This window comes from Globicephala melas, chromosome 5 (genome assembly GCF_963455315.2).
Source record: "Globicephala melas chromosome 5, mGloMel1.2, whole genome shotgun sequence".
In the NCBI taxonomy this organism is placed as follows: Eukaryota; Metazoa; Chordata; class Mammalia; order Artiodactyla; family Delphinidae; genus Globicephala; species Globicephala melas.
In genome coordinates, this window is record NC_083318.1 from 50899297 (window position 1) to 50912667 (window position 13371).

The 13371-nt window shown below is 45.5% G+C and overlaps 1 protein-coding gene across 3 annotated transcripts in view; it reads right to left on the reverse strand.

The window, feature by feature from the left end:
• PPARGC1A (PPARG coactivator 1 alpha) overlaps window positions 1–13007 on the reverse strand; it is a 660339-nt gene extending 647332 nt beyond the window's left edge. For 2 of the 3 annotated variants that reach the window (XM_060299209.1, XM_060299208.1), the window contains exon 1: window positions 12512–13007. The gene's annotated coding sequence lies outside the window, so the exon portion shown is untranslated. The remainder of the gene's footprint in view (window positions 1–12511) is intronic. The other variant, XM_060299211.1, reaches the window with a different exon arrangement.
• Window positions 13008–13371: the final 364 nt, after the last annotated feature.

Here is a 13371-nt window from a genome sequence, read left to right on the forward strand (position 1 = left end):
GCATGACCTCTTGACTGATAAGGTCATTATAAAGGTTTATTTTGAAGTTTTCAAATGGACAAAGAAAAGACTGTAATACGAGGTTCGTCTCCTAATAGCCTCCATCTGACATGTAGCTGCTGGGAGTATAAGTTGGTACATCTCTTCTAAGAAACAATTAACACAAAAGTCGTAAAAATTTGTATGCCCTTTAACTCAGCAGTTCTATTACTGGGTATGATCCTGAAGAAATAATCACAGATATGCCCCAGGTTTAGTCATAATTGGTGACAACCTAAACACCCAACATTTAGGAGGATGGTTAAATAAATGGTCCTATAATCATACAATGGAATACTGCAGAGACATTAAAAGGGATATAGAAGCATATGAAATATTACGTGGCAAGTTAGTTATGATTTATTGGGCTAAGATCAGGTTTTAAAATTGCTTACACGTGATTCCAATGTAAAAATGAAATACTATGTAGGCCTAAAACAAAGACCCGAAAGATATCCATTAGAGTGGTATCTGTGATTACCTTTAGATGTTTGCATTATGTATGGTTTTGATTTTCCTCTTTTTTCTGAGCCTTTCTAAGAAAAGTCTCCAAAATGAAAATGTATCATATCTATAATAAGAAAAATTAATAATATGCTTTTATCAGTTTCCTAGTATATGATATTCCAAAACAGTACCTTAGAAATCAGGTTTAAATATATTTTTTAAATTAAGTAGTAAAGTATAAAAGAAGAAAGTATTCCCTATTCTTAAAAATGCAGAACAAAAGAAGTATTTGTCCTAATTTTGAAGAGAAAACTCCCTTTTTAGCAAAAGTCCTTTTTGGGTTGGTGCTTAAAGGAATGTTCCTACCTCTATGTTCTAATCCTTTTTGAAACAGGGGCTGCTGATACCTGTGTATTCCCAGAAGGAGTCAAACGTTATTTTTCTTTTCAAATGATCAATAAAGATTTTAGCACCTATTTTGTTCCCTGCACTGTATTTAATGTGAGTCATGCAAATGATGTTTAAAAAAAACCTCAAGGCATTTATAAATCAACTAAGAAAAAGCTGTAACTATTTAAATACAACAGATATAAAAGAACTAATAAGAACAACAGCATTCAAGGAGCGCTTTCTATTTATGACGACTTCTTAAATACCATATATACCCAAATATAAGATCAGGCATTTTCCCAAAATTCTCCCAAAAAGAGGGATATTCAAGTATCTTCAAAGGCTCTCATATTACAGGACATTCTCTAATTACTTTATTTAAACAATTAAGTAATGCTTGGGGAAGACTTATTAGCCTAAAATAACCTCAGTCTATGCTTTTTTTTTTTTAATGCTTTTTTGAGATGCTCTCAGAGGTCACTTGACAGAATCAGTTACAGAGGAGGCAGAGATTTAATAAAGATTTCGTCAACCCCACAATGCAAATGTTTAATATCACTGTCACAAGCATTTAAAAAAGAACTACCTAAATGAGTATAATGCATATTTATTTAACATTTACTTTATTTCCGGTGGGTATTCGATGCTACTGTAGTAAAAAAAAAATGGTTTCAGAAGGCAAGCTCTCCTTCCACCATAATGATAGTGACTAAGAGAGCACTTTATAAACATTCCCCAAAATATCATCATACTCGATTTTACTACTACAGTAAAAGAATGAATATGGCCAAAATTTGGGGGAAATGAACCAGTATTTATTTTAATGCACATAAACAGGAGTCAACCTATTGGTTTTTGGAGGGGGTAGGGGTTGCTGTTTGGTTTTGTTTTGTTTTGTTTTAGAAACTTGTTCTTTAAGGCCAGTTTCATTGGGGAAAATAATCCTAAAACTATTTCTAATGCAACTGTTACTAGCAGGGTCACAAAATCAATTAGCAATGGAGTCCTACTTCCTAAAAAACAAGCATTCGACAAACATTGTAAAGATGATTCCATTCCCCTTTACAATTTTTTTTTGGCTCTTTTCCCAACGCTATGTAACCCTTTTAGTCTGACATCACGAAAAGAAAGAAGTAAATAATTTCATTAGCACTGCTGCACAGGCCTCAGAGCGTGTCCCCAACTTCAGAGGCTATGTCACTTTCTAGCTCGGATGACTAATTTTAATCCAGAAAATGTTTAGCAATCCATTAAAGTGCAATAAGATCCAAAATAAAACTTTACGTTTGATTTACTAATTAAACTGTTCTCTTGACATTGTCAACAGAGCAGATTTTAAATGATGCAAAGATCTTAACTCTCAACTAAGTTTGAAAGCAACTCCCCTATTTAGATTACTAACTCACATGATCCCACCTCTGCTAGCTCTGTCCCTATGCTAAGCAAGAGAGAGGGAGGGGGACTGCTGGTGGGAGGACTGTAAACTCGTCCCCTGGAAGACCCTTTATAAACTTCCAAAGTTGAAACAATGAGTAGGGCAGACCCTGCCCCCTCACCTGTTCTTCTCTCTATATAACATTTTTTATTTTTCTTTCTTGGTACTTCACACAATTTGAACGAGATGATGGATAGATCGATGGATGGATGGATGGCTGGACGGATGGAAGGAAGGAAGGACAGACAAATAGATGATAGATTGACGATATGTATAAACACATGGAGACGGATACAAAAGAATTTATAGATAATATATATTATATATATGTCATGTGATCTATGTCTCTCCCACTAAATTAAAGCTCCTTGAGGGTGGGGATAAGCACAATAAATTGTAGGTACTCAATAAATTTGGTTGAATGAAAAACAAATCGACAAAAAAAAAAAGAACAATCTTTGACAACTACTCCTTGACAAATTCCTTCTGCGCTTTCCTTCTGCCTGGAATGCCCCCTCTGCCTCATTCTCATCTACCCGAATTCTTCCCATTTTCCAAAGCCCAAAGCAAATGTCACTGCCTCTTTAAAATCTTCTGTGATTCTTCCAGCCAAAAGGAAACTCCCCATCATCCAAATGACCACTGCACTGTTACCCACTGCTTTCTTAAAGCACTACCCATTTTCTAACCTTCTCTGCATAGAGGTGAGGTTCCACTTGAAACCCACACCCATGTTGAAGGCAGCAGGTTTTATCCATCTTTGATTTCCCTGTCACCCATCGGTTCGTCCACCTGAAGGCAGCCTAGCATGGTGGCTAATATTAAAACACGGGCTCGGAAGCCAGACATGATAGATACAGATCCTGACTGTACCACTTACTGACTGTGTGACCTTGGTTGTCACTTCACCTCTCTGTGCCTCGGCCCATTTGTAAAGGGTAATATGCAACACTGATAACAGTACCTACCTCTAGGGTTATTCTGATGACAAAATGAGTTGTTCTATGTAAAGCACTTTAAAAGGTTTCTGGAATGTTATAGTAAGTGTTCAATGCAAGAACTCTATTATTATCGACTCAGTCTAATGTATTGAGACTACTATGCACCAGGCACACTGCTGGACTGCCACATCAGTAGGTACTCTATAAATATTTGAGGATTGATGGAGAAGACCTAACACTGACTCAGCTCTTTATTAGTCAAGAGCAAAGGTCTTCCCAGGTCCAAGGTCTCACTTGATCTTAACAACCATTCTAGGGGATGGATGTCATCATTCCTACTTTTATGCAGAAGCAAATGGAGTCCCTTCTGCTCTGAACTGCACGAACACATATTTGATGGGTGAAAAGTCTCTATAGTGTTCACCTCACAAGCCCTCCAACTTCTAGAGATTTTTTTCCGTCCCCTCCTGCAGCTCCCTCAACTTCACCAGAAGCATCCTTTTTAGCATCTGTTCAGCCTGACTCCTGTCATTAGATACATTCTTGTGTGTTTATAATGCACCACTGATTTGTTTCAGACTAAATCGTGGGATCTAAAAATAAAGTGATGTTGAACATATTTCTTTGCATATTAACTTTAAAGAAATAGATTAATCTTTTAGAAATAATCAAAAATGAATGATCCACTCAGCATGTAGAAGTTACCAAAAAATAAAAAGTTAAAATTAAAATTACAACCCCTCAGATTCCCACTTTTCCTCCTTTATCCTTTCTGAATTTATTAATTTAAGTATACACTTCATAATTTTTCATTTTAAAAATTAAGAGGTCTAGTGAGCCTACAGTAAACCAATCATCTTCTTCCCTGGGGACACTTAAATGAAAGCAGGATTCATTTACTCTCCAAGTCAAATTCCCATTTTCAAAAATGACACTGTAGAATTGTCCTCATCATCCTAAGAGATGGAACAAATAAGAATAAACGAAGGGACACATATAACGGTATAAAAGTTTTCTGAAATTTCAGACATTTTCCAACACCTCTGTCTGTCTACTACAGGCCAGGCATGATGAGGGATCTTGAACTGAAGAAGGCACTCTTCCTTCCCACAGGGAGCTTCCTAAGTGGTAGGAAGGGGAGGTGAAACTTACACATTAACCATGACAACTCAGGATGGAAAGGATTATGGGAAAGACAGTCATGGGAGTGGGACAGAGAAATGAATTCTTGCTGATGTAAAAATACGACTCATCTATTTGATAAATTATTTAAAATGTTGCCCCCTTCAGAACACACTCACACACACCCATTTTGACAATATACTTCTTTTCTTTCTTTGCAACCTGAAAACACTCTCACTCATGAGCCCTTGGGTGTTTATCTTAAGCCACCAACCAGCCTTGGTGGCATCATTTTTGTCAATTTGATGTCTTCTTATTACTCAGAAAGGTTACATCTGCAAATAAACATACATTCTGGTTGCAACACTGAATAATGAAGCAACCTGCAGTCCATAAGATGCAGTCATTCCACGCCACATTTCATTTTGGAAGAGGGAGGGCTACAGTCGACTGTGAACAATTACCAAATCATCAACGGAATTCAATAAATGTTGTTTAAAAAAACTAATTATTTGTTACAATAACCAGCTACTACTGCCACTTTGTATTTGGAGGTTTGTAAACTACTTCCATTTGAAATGTAATTGATTCCATTTTTATCATTTGTTCAAGTTTATGGGGTTGTTCTCATCCTAAGAGATGATAACATCTATTTTCAGCAAATTATACATTATAATTCCTCATTCAAAAGCTGTAACAGAAAACAAAATGCTAATTTATGCTGTAAACAAAACTACAGAATCATAATCATTCATTGTTAACTTTAGGGACTGAACTGCTACTGGAAATAATAAATTGGAGCAAAATGTGGTAGGGGGTGATGGTTAAAGTCCTTTTTCTTTTTGTCTGTGCTTTTTTGGCTTGTTTGGTTTCGTCGTCACACAATCAACACACTTTCTAACACGCTTTCAGGCAAGAGATTACATGGATTTTTTGTCTTCTCCCAGATATAAGCCAGACGTTCTTTGCCCCATAGCTACGACCTGCAGCTGGATATTTCAAATCTACAGGAAGATGTGCTCACAAAGAAATCAGAAGCGCACCAAATCAGAAGCGCACCCTAAAAAGGGCCAGGGTATTAGAACCGCACGCCTGCATCTACGTATGTCGTTAAGCTTCCACGCCCACACTGCCCTTTACCCCAGCGATAGCCCCCCTTCTCCGTGCCTCTCCCATATAAGCACCCCTCTGCAGCACCTTCTTGTCAAGGTGAGGTTGGCAAGCTTCCCCTCTATGTCAGGGAATACATGGAATAAACAAACAAACAGAAGTCCGGTAACTTTAATAAATCAGGTCGATTCTTATTAACCAAAAAAGAAGGGGAGGGTAGATGTGGTTCCACATCCCAGACACTGCTTTCCTTAAGTAACTATCTTCAGGTGAAAGACAGTAACAGCACCCAACGGTACTTTCTCTTCCCCATTTTTTTAAAAAAATATAATCCAAAAGAAAGAAAGATGTTAATATAATTATGTCAAAAATGTGAATTCTTTGAAGGGACCAAAAAGTCACACTGCCGTCTTGAGTAAATCACTTTTCTGCTGCCCTTTCATTTAATGCCGTCTGCTGTCCACATTTACCTCTCCAGTGGCAAAGTGTGATCATTGATTTCCTATGGTCTCTCTCTCTCTGGAAGGAAGTTCTGCTTCCTTGATGATGACTACAAAGGGTAGGTGACCCCATTCTCATTCCAATGCAAACCCAGCACTTTTACATTTCCACTAGGGCCGCAGGAACGTGCAACTAGACAGAGACTCTTTGCCCTCTTCGCTGAGACTGTCTTGCTATAACTACTCGCATTTAATGTTTTCCCTCCCCTTCCCACAAGTGTATTTTAGAAGATCACGATACAAGTGATGAACCACTAAAAGGCATTAGTTCGTGATGGACATAAATGTTAGGTGCGTGATTTGGTACAGAAGACACATGTTATAACGTCGCCATGACGAGAAAGGGAAATCTCAGTCTAAATCGCAAACACAGCTATATACAGAACAAACCCAAAATGATATGTTTGCTTATAAAAGGAGAGTGAGTTATGCCTCAAATATATACATATATACATACATACACATACCTATACCTATACAAGCTACGGTCTTGGTGTATCTGAATGATTACTTATAAAAATTATTCTATTCGTGTATCTTAAAATTACATTCCTTCTGTACAGTGTTATCTTCCTGACGCCCACATACATTTGGAACGAGCCCTCCACTAACTCGTAATTATCTGATGTTGGGAGCTGGCAATCTGAAGACCCTCTCTATCTCTCAACCTGGATGAACCATTCAAACCGAAAAGAATGGTAAACTCAAACATTTAGTCCATCACCAAGAAACAAAAAAAAAAGCATCAGGTAGTTAAGGCTGATTTCGCCAGAACAAAAGACTTCAACTCATTCCCAAACAGAATTATACCTGGTTACATAAATAACCAGGGGGGGGAAAAATGAGCAAACTTGGACAAGCAAAGGATTTATTCATTATTTCATGAAGCTGGCAAATGACTGACAGCATAACAAACTTGCTAGAAACGTACCTGTGGCCACACAGCATTTTTCTGTTGTACTGGAGAGCAAGTCTAGTGTGGAGAAAGAGTAAGTGGGACTCTGGGCTCTGAAACCAGACTGCCTGGAGGATGTCCCAGTCTGGCCCCTAATTAGCACTGAGGTCTGAGGCAAGGTACTTACCCCTCTGTGCCTTATCTTCTTCATCTATAAAATGGGAACAATAATAAAGGTATCTAACTCATACGTTGTGGAGATTAAAGGAGTCACAGACTTTTAATTTGGAACAGCGTTAATCAATCGTAGCTATTGTCACTGTACTTTGGTTCCCAAGTTTTAGGGTGACAACAACTTTATACAGAAAAGAGAACAAGACTTTCAAGCTTGTACCTTAAAGAAGCTGCCCTTGCTGGAAGATGCACGACAAACCCAAGTCTCTTTTACTTTTCTGTCTACCTAGGAGAAACCCAATGTTGGAAAAACTGGATAAGGTGAGCTGGATTTAGAGGTAGATTTCTAAAATGTATCTGAAGTAAATATATAGAAATGCACCTAAAAACTAGTTTGCAGTTCATACACTCATCTTCAGGGAAATTAAAATGTTTTTAAACAAAGAAGCCCAGTTTATATTTTTCCAGCTTTAAGATACTGGCTTCCCTTGTAAACGGAGGACGGTCCCAAGTCTTGGCTCATCTCCATGGATCCAAGCAGTGTTACCACTTTAAGAATTATGAAATACCCAGAAAAGAGGGGGAAAAATATTGAATTCTTTACGGTACTTGGACTGGATGGAAAAGAAGTGCTCCTCAGCGGACTGTTTCTGCTTTGGCTATCTATATTCATGGAAGGAGTGCCAAGCCCTACCCCTCACCCCCCCCAAAAAATAGGCAGTCAGCACAGCGTTCAACAACTTACCCAAATCCATTAATGATTCTGCACTGAAACGTCTAGCCTGCTTGAAAAGATAGAGTGAGTACAAAGAATTATAGGTCTTGGCTAACAAAAGTCCAGGGCTGAATTCAAAACAGTCACTGTCTACTCTGAGAAGAGAGTGTGTGTCCTTATAAGGATGCCATTTTCCATTTCTAGTCTGGCAAATTTGAGGGAGTGGCAGGGGGAGGGGGTTAGGAAAGAAAAACAGTTAAAGGCAGAGTCGAGTCTGCTGGTGATGCCTTTATCACAAACTCAGGTTTAAGCTAGACCCAGTAACCAAAGAACTGGTCAATCGAGTGAATAAAGTCAGATAGCTGGCCTTGTGGACACCCAAGCAGTCAGCTAATTGGCTTCATTTTTCACTTTCAGTTGATTACTTCAATATCATACAGACCTGGCCTGCTTCAATTTGGGCTTACAGAGGGACAGCTAAGAAGGTGACCCAGGTCCCAGCTGCAAGCAGTAATGACCAGTACGCAGCTTCCTGATGGAGACGGAAAGCTTCAACAACTATAGGAGAGACGCGCAGGTTGAAAAAGCACAACATAAAAAGATAGAGTTGGGTTCTGGAAGCTTGCACTACTGCCATCCCTAGGCGTGAAACTGTAAATTAAAGAATGGTCTGTTGTCTGCTGCGCTGAGCCAAATCAGAGACATTTCGTATACGCACTTTAATTGGGGTTTTCATTCTAATTGAAGAAATAAATTCCACCTAAGCAGATGCTCCCCGCCCCACTCTCACTATGGTATGTTTTGCACATTGGCAAGTGGGTGCAAAATTTCTGCAACATGGTCCCTTCAGATATAAGATGGAATTTCCCAGTTTTTAAATGGTAACATATTCGGCTCTAATACACACTGGGTTCTCTCCCAAAAAATCACCCCAATCCACCCTCCCCCTGCTTTAATAATAAAATGTCACAGAATAACTAAAAACCTTCCAGTCAGCCATGATTCATGTTTGGGTTTTTTGGGTCTGTTTTTGTGTTTAGTAAGGAATAAAGGCACCAGTCGTTTCCAAATTTCCAGGTCTCTGTATAAAGAACCCCCACTTCCATTAGTTTTTTCACTTGCTTGTTTATCACCAGAGGTGTCATAATCATGTTTCTTGTGAAAATGAAAGTAATCAAAATGCCTTGTGATTCCAGGAAAAGAGCTTCTTAGGGAGACATGCCTGCGTTCTATTGATGTTGTAAAAAGGCTTCTTTTACATGGTATTAGATGTTGAGAGCATATCATATTGATCTAGAAATAAAAAGGTTGTTTGTTTTTTTTGGTACAGGGAACCCTTACCTTCATAAGCACTTTCTAACACTAGGAATAGGATTTTATTTTTAATTGAGGTGGAGTAAACAAATTGTATTTGAAGAGCATTGCTATTTTTAGGGAATGGAAGATTTGTAAGCTTTTGGGCAGCGATTCAGGTAAAAATCATGAATAAGTTTCACTCTTTCAAATTTGGCCCAGGCCTCCCCCTAGCAGCCCTGCCCAGAGTCCAAGATGAGAGTTGGGGTTGCCTTTGTTTAATTAATGCTTTTTCTCCTAAGGAACAGTTAGGAGCAGGTTTCTTAGTCATTTAACCACGCTCAAATGCTGAAATGCAAACTGGCGATCAATAAGAACCTAGGTCCTTATACCTATATATTCTTCATCCCTGAACATGGTGATAGGGCCGCGATGGAAGCCGCGAGTCCTGGTAAGACTCACTGCCGCTGCCTGGCTGCATCTACCACCAGAGATCAAAGCCTCGGTAGCACTTTGAGGGCACCTTTCTCTAATGATGTACATCTCTCATTTGTTTCTGTACTTTATCTTAAAGTTCATACCGCACCAGTGGAAGAAGAAATCAATATTTCAAATAATCTCCCTTTCCCCACCATACAATGTCACTGCACTAAGAGTAGCACGCCACCCGGTACCGGCCTGTGAGCTAACCATCCTCCACAGAGCAGCGCCAGCTGCTTTGTCAGAAATTCTTTCCGATTTTCTTAGCAACATGAGTCTCCCTTTCTAGAAGAAAGATCTTGCCTTTTGGGAAAACGCTTTTCCAAATCAAGTTAAACTAACTTTACCCGAAGAGACCGATAGTTTTCCTCTTTTTAAAACGCCACCCCCGCCCCTTCTCTGGTTCTCTCCTTCCTTTACTCCAATCCTGCCCGCACCCCTCCCTCTCGCCCACCTCCTTTGGTTTCCAAGGAGTTTGCACGTGATTGCCAGTCTTGCAAAATCGGGCCGTAGCCCTTCGCTTTTAAAGGCTCTCAAACGACTTGCTTCCCATCTCGTTAAAAGATGTTGCCAAACCTCCCATCGCTGTAAAGCTGTATCTCTGTGAGCTTCCTTACACCCAAATCTCCTTTCTCTCTCCCTTGGGAGGTAAACAAAGTGCGGGAGTTTCGCGGCCCAGAGGTGCAGGTCGGAGGTACGCGCCTAGAAACTTATCCTAACGCAGCTGACTCCCGGACTCGGGGGCGCGGCGCTGCCAAGGAATCCCTAATCCCGCCCCGGCTTGTGCGGGGTGAGTGGCTCAAGCCTTTCCTACACCTCTCGGTCCTCAAAGACCAGCTGGGGTTGGTTTCTGACTCATCGACAATCACACACACACACACACACACACATATACACACACACACACACACACACACACAGGCGCGCGCGCGCGCAGGCGCGCGGACGCCCGCTCCTGGAGAGCTGGAGTTTGCCGAGCCAGAGGGATTGTTGGCTCTCGGCAATCCGGAGCTGGCGCCGGGAGGCACGGAGAGCACCCGAGGCAGGGTGGTCTGGAGAAAGCCCCCAGCGCCTGCCTCGTTCAGCCGAAGTACCCCTCCAGTTCCCCAATCCCAGCGCCCGCCCGACCCCCCCGTCAGTTCCTGCAAGTTTCTACTCCCAGCGGGGCCTCCCGTTTCTCGGCTGCCTTGCCTGAACCCCCAGTTCAAGCCGCCACCCCGCCCCCCCGTCGTCCCCCCTCCCCCACACCGCGGCCCCCGCCTTCCAGAGCTCCGCACCCGGCGAGCTGCCGGCACGCTTCCGGGGAGCGGCCCAGACGCCCCCACCCGCGGCGGCAGCCGGCCGGTCTGGCCGGAGCTCGCCGCCGTCTCCCGCTGATGCTGTCTCGGCGGCAGGAGCCTCTCCGAGGCTCCCGGGCCGCCCTGCTGTATTATTCACTCGGATGGCCACGGCGCTTTCTGGAGAGCCCACGCCGGAGACGCGAGGTCTTGGCCCGGCGATTACTAGTTCGGCAGTCTCAGTTTCTTGGAAACTGGGGGTGTTGCGGGGGCGGCGGAGCACATTTTTCTGTTGTTTCGCTTTGGGGTATTGGCTCTTTTGCCGGGAGCTCGCAGGAGCGCGCTGCGCCCCGGGCCCAGGAAGGAGCGCGCCAAAGCCGGCGAGTGCGGCGGGCAGCCCGGCTAACGGCCGAGGCGGGCGGGCTAGCTGAGGAGGAGAGACGCCGCGGCGGCTGGGCAAGCCGGGCAGAACAGAGCTCTTTTCCTCGACGCCCCCCAAACCCCGCCGGCCTGCTCCCCCCGCGGCGCTGGCTCCGCTGGGCCCGGGAATCCCCCGCGCCCCGGACCGCCCACCGAGTTGCTGCTGCCTTTCACCATTGCTCCTTCGCCTCGCCTCCCGCCCCAACTTTCCCCAGCCTGGACTCGCGCGCGTACACACACACACACACACACACACACACACACACACACTCACACTCTCCTCTCCCTCGACTCCAGCTCCACTTCCCCGTGTAGTTTGGAGATGACAGATGCCTGTAGACTTTCACCAAACAAGCGGTGGGGGCAGCAGACTACAACAGTTATTTAATTAAAAGGCATTTTTCCTCTCTTTCTCGCTCTGGCTCCCGGAATAGCTTCTGAACGCCTAGACCCCGAGCACATGCCTGTCTCTCCAGGTTACCAGTGGCCCACTAACACCCATCTCCTTCCACGCCCCCCCTTCCGGCGTCTACCCCCAGCTCCTCCGCGCCCCCCGAGCCACACCGACAAGCACACCTCGAGGCCGGCGGCGGGGAGCGTCGAGGGCACGATGCAGCCGGACTGCATTGCACTGTCATCAAAGTTAAGTGTGTTTGTGGGGTGCTTGTGCGCGCCGGGGGAGGCTCGGGGTCACGGGCACTGGAGCATCCACTCTGCCCCCCTCCTCCTCGGGGTCAGGGGACGCCTCCACTTGAGACTGCAGCCATTTTAGGGAAAGAGGTGGCTTGGAGCCCGGGGGGTAGTGGAGGGGGAACAGCACGTCGCGGGGGACTCAGAGCTCCGCAGCCCCTCGGCGCAACTGGAGGGCGGGCAGGCGCCGGGCGCACAGGGGCGCGGCGCCCGCGGCGACTTGGGGAAGGTTGCGCTCGAGTTCCCTGGTTTTGCCTGGAGTTGTTCGGGGTAACGTGCCGGCTCCTACCTCTCTCTCCCGGGTTCCCGCTGGGCTGGAAGGTTGGGGCGGGGGGTGGGGAGAGGTCTGGATGGTAGATTGCACAAGGGAGGGACGCAACAGACCCTGGAGACTGGAAAGCTAGTGCTGGGGGAAGGCGGACACCTCCTCTCGCCGGTTGGCACAGACCCAGACGGTGCGACCCACTTGGCCCCCCCAGCCTCCCCACCCCCTCCCGAGCCTCTGCTTCCCCGCCGAGTGCCAAGTGAGCGCACGGCTGGGGGCACGGGGCGCGACGCCGACCGGCACCGAGCCACCCCTTACCTGGTTGGAAGGGGTTTCCCAGGAGGAGCCGTAGTTGTAAAAGAAGGAAGAGAAGAAGGTGTCTTCCGACAGCCCGCAGCCCGCCATGCTCTGGAAGCAAATAAAATGAGGAAAGAAAAAAAAAAAAAAAGCACACACACAAAAGCAACCAAAAATTTTCAAAATCAAATTAAACCAATAAGCGAAGAAGAAATTCTCTCGAAAAATAAAGAAAAGGAGGGGGAAGGGAACGGCAAAGGGAACGGAAACTCTCGGCGGTGCTCCCTCTCCGGCTGAGGAGGGATGCTCGGGCTGCCGCTGCCGCTGCCGCCGCTGCCGCCGCCGCCGCCGCCGCCGCCGCCGCCGCCTTCTCAAGACGGTACCTAGAGAGGTTCGTCCTGACTTGAGCAGCCGCCGCCGCCGCCGCCTGTGCCGGCTGCGTGTGTGCGCGCGTGTGTGTGCGTGTGCGTGTGTGTGGTGTGTGCGCGCAGAGCGAGAGACCGCAGGGGAAGCGAGAGGGCGAGAGAATGAGCGAGCCGGGATGGAGGGCGCAGAGGCAGAGCGGGCGGGCGTGTGCGCGCGGGGGTGCGTGCGTGTGTGTGTGCGCGCGTGTGGCTGGGTGTGCGTCTGTTTGGGGAGCTCACTGGAGAGCCGGGGCCGTCACGTGGGTGCGCTGACTCCGCCGGCTGCCGGGGACAGCCTGTACTACAGCCACGGCCACTAAATAAGCCCTCGCCGCCAGACCTTTGCAGTCCCCCCAGGCCGGCGGCCAACCCTCCCCGCGGGTCTGTGCGGGCCCCGGGACTGCAGGGGGCGCGGATGCGGCGGCGGGCAGGTGGGTGGGTGGGGAGGGGGTCGCCCCAAGCCTGGACTGGGAAAGA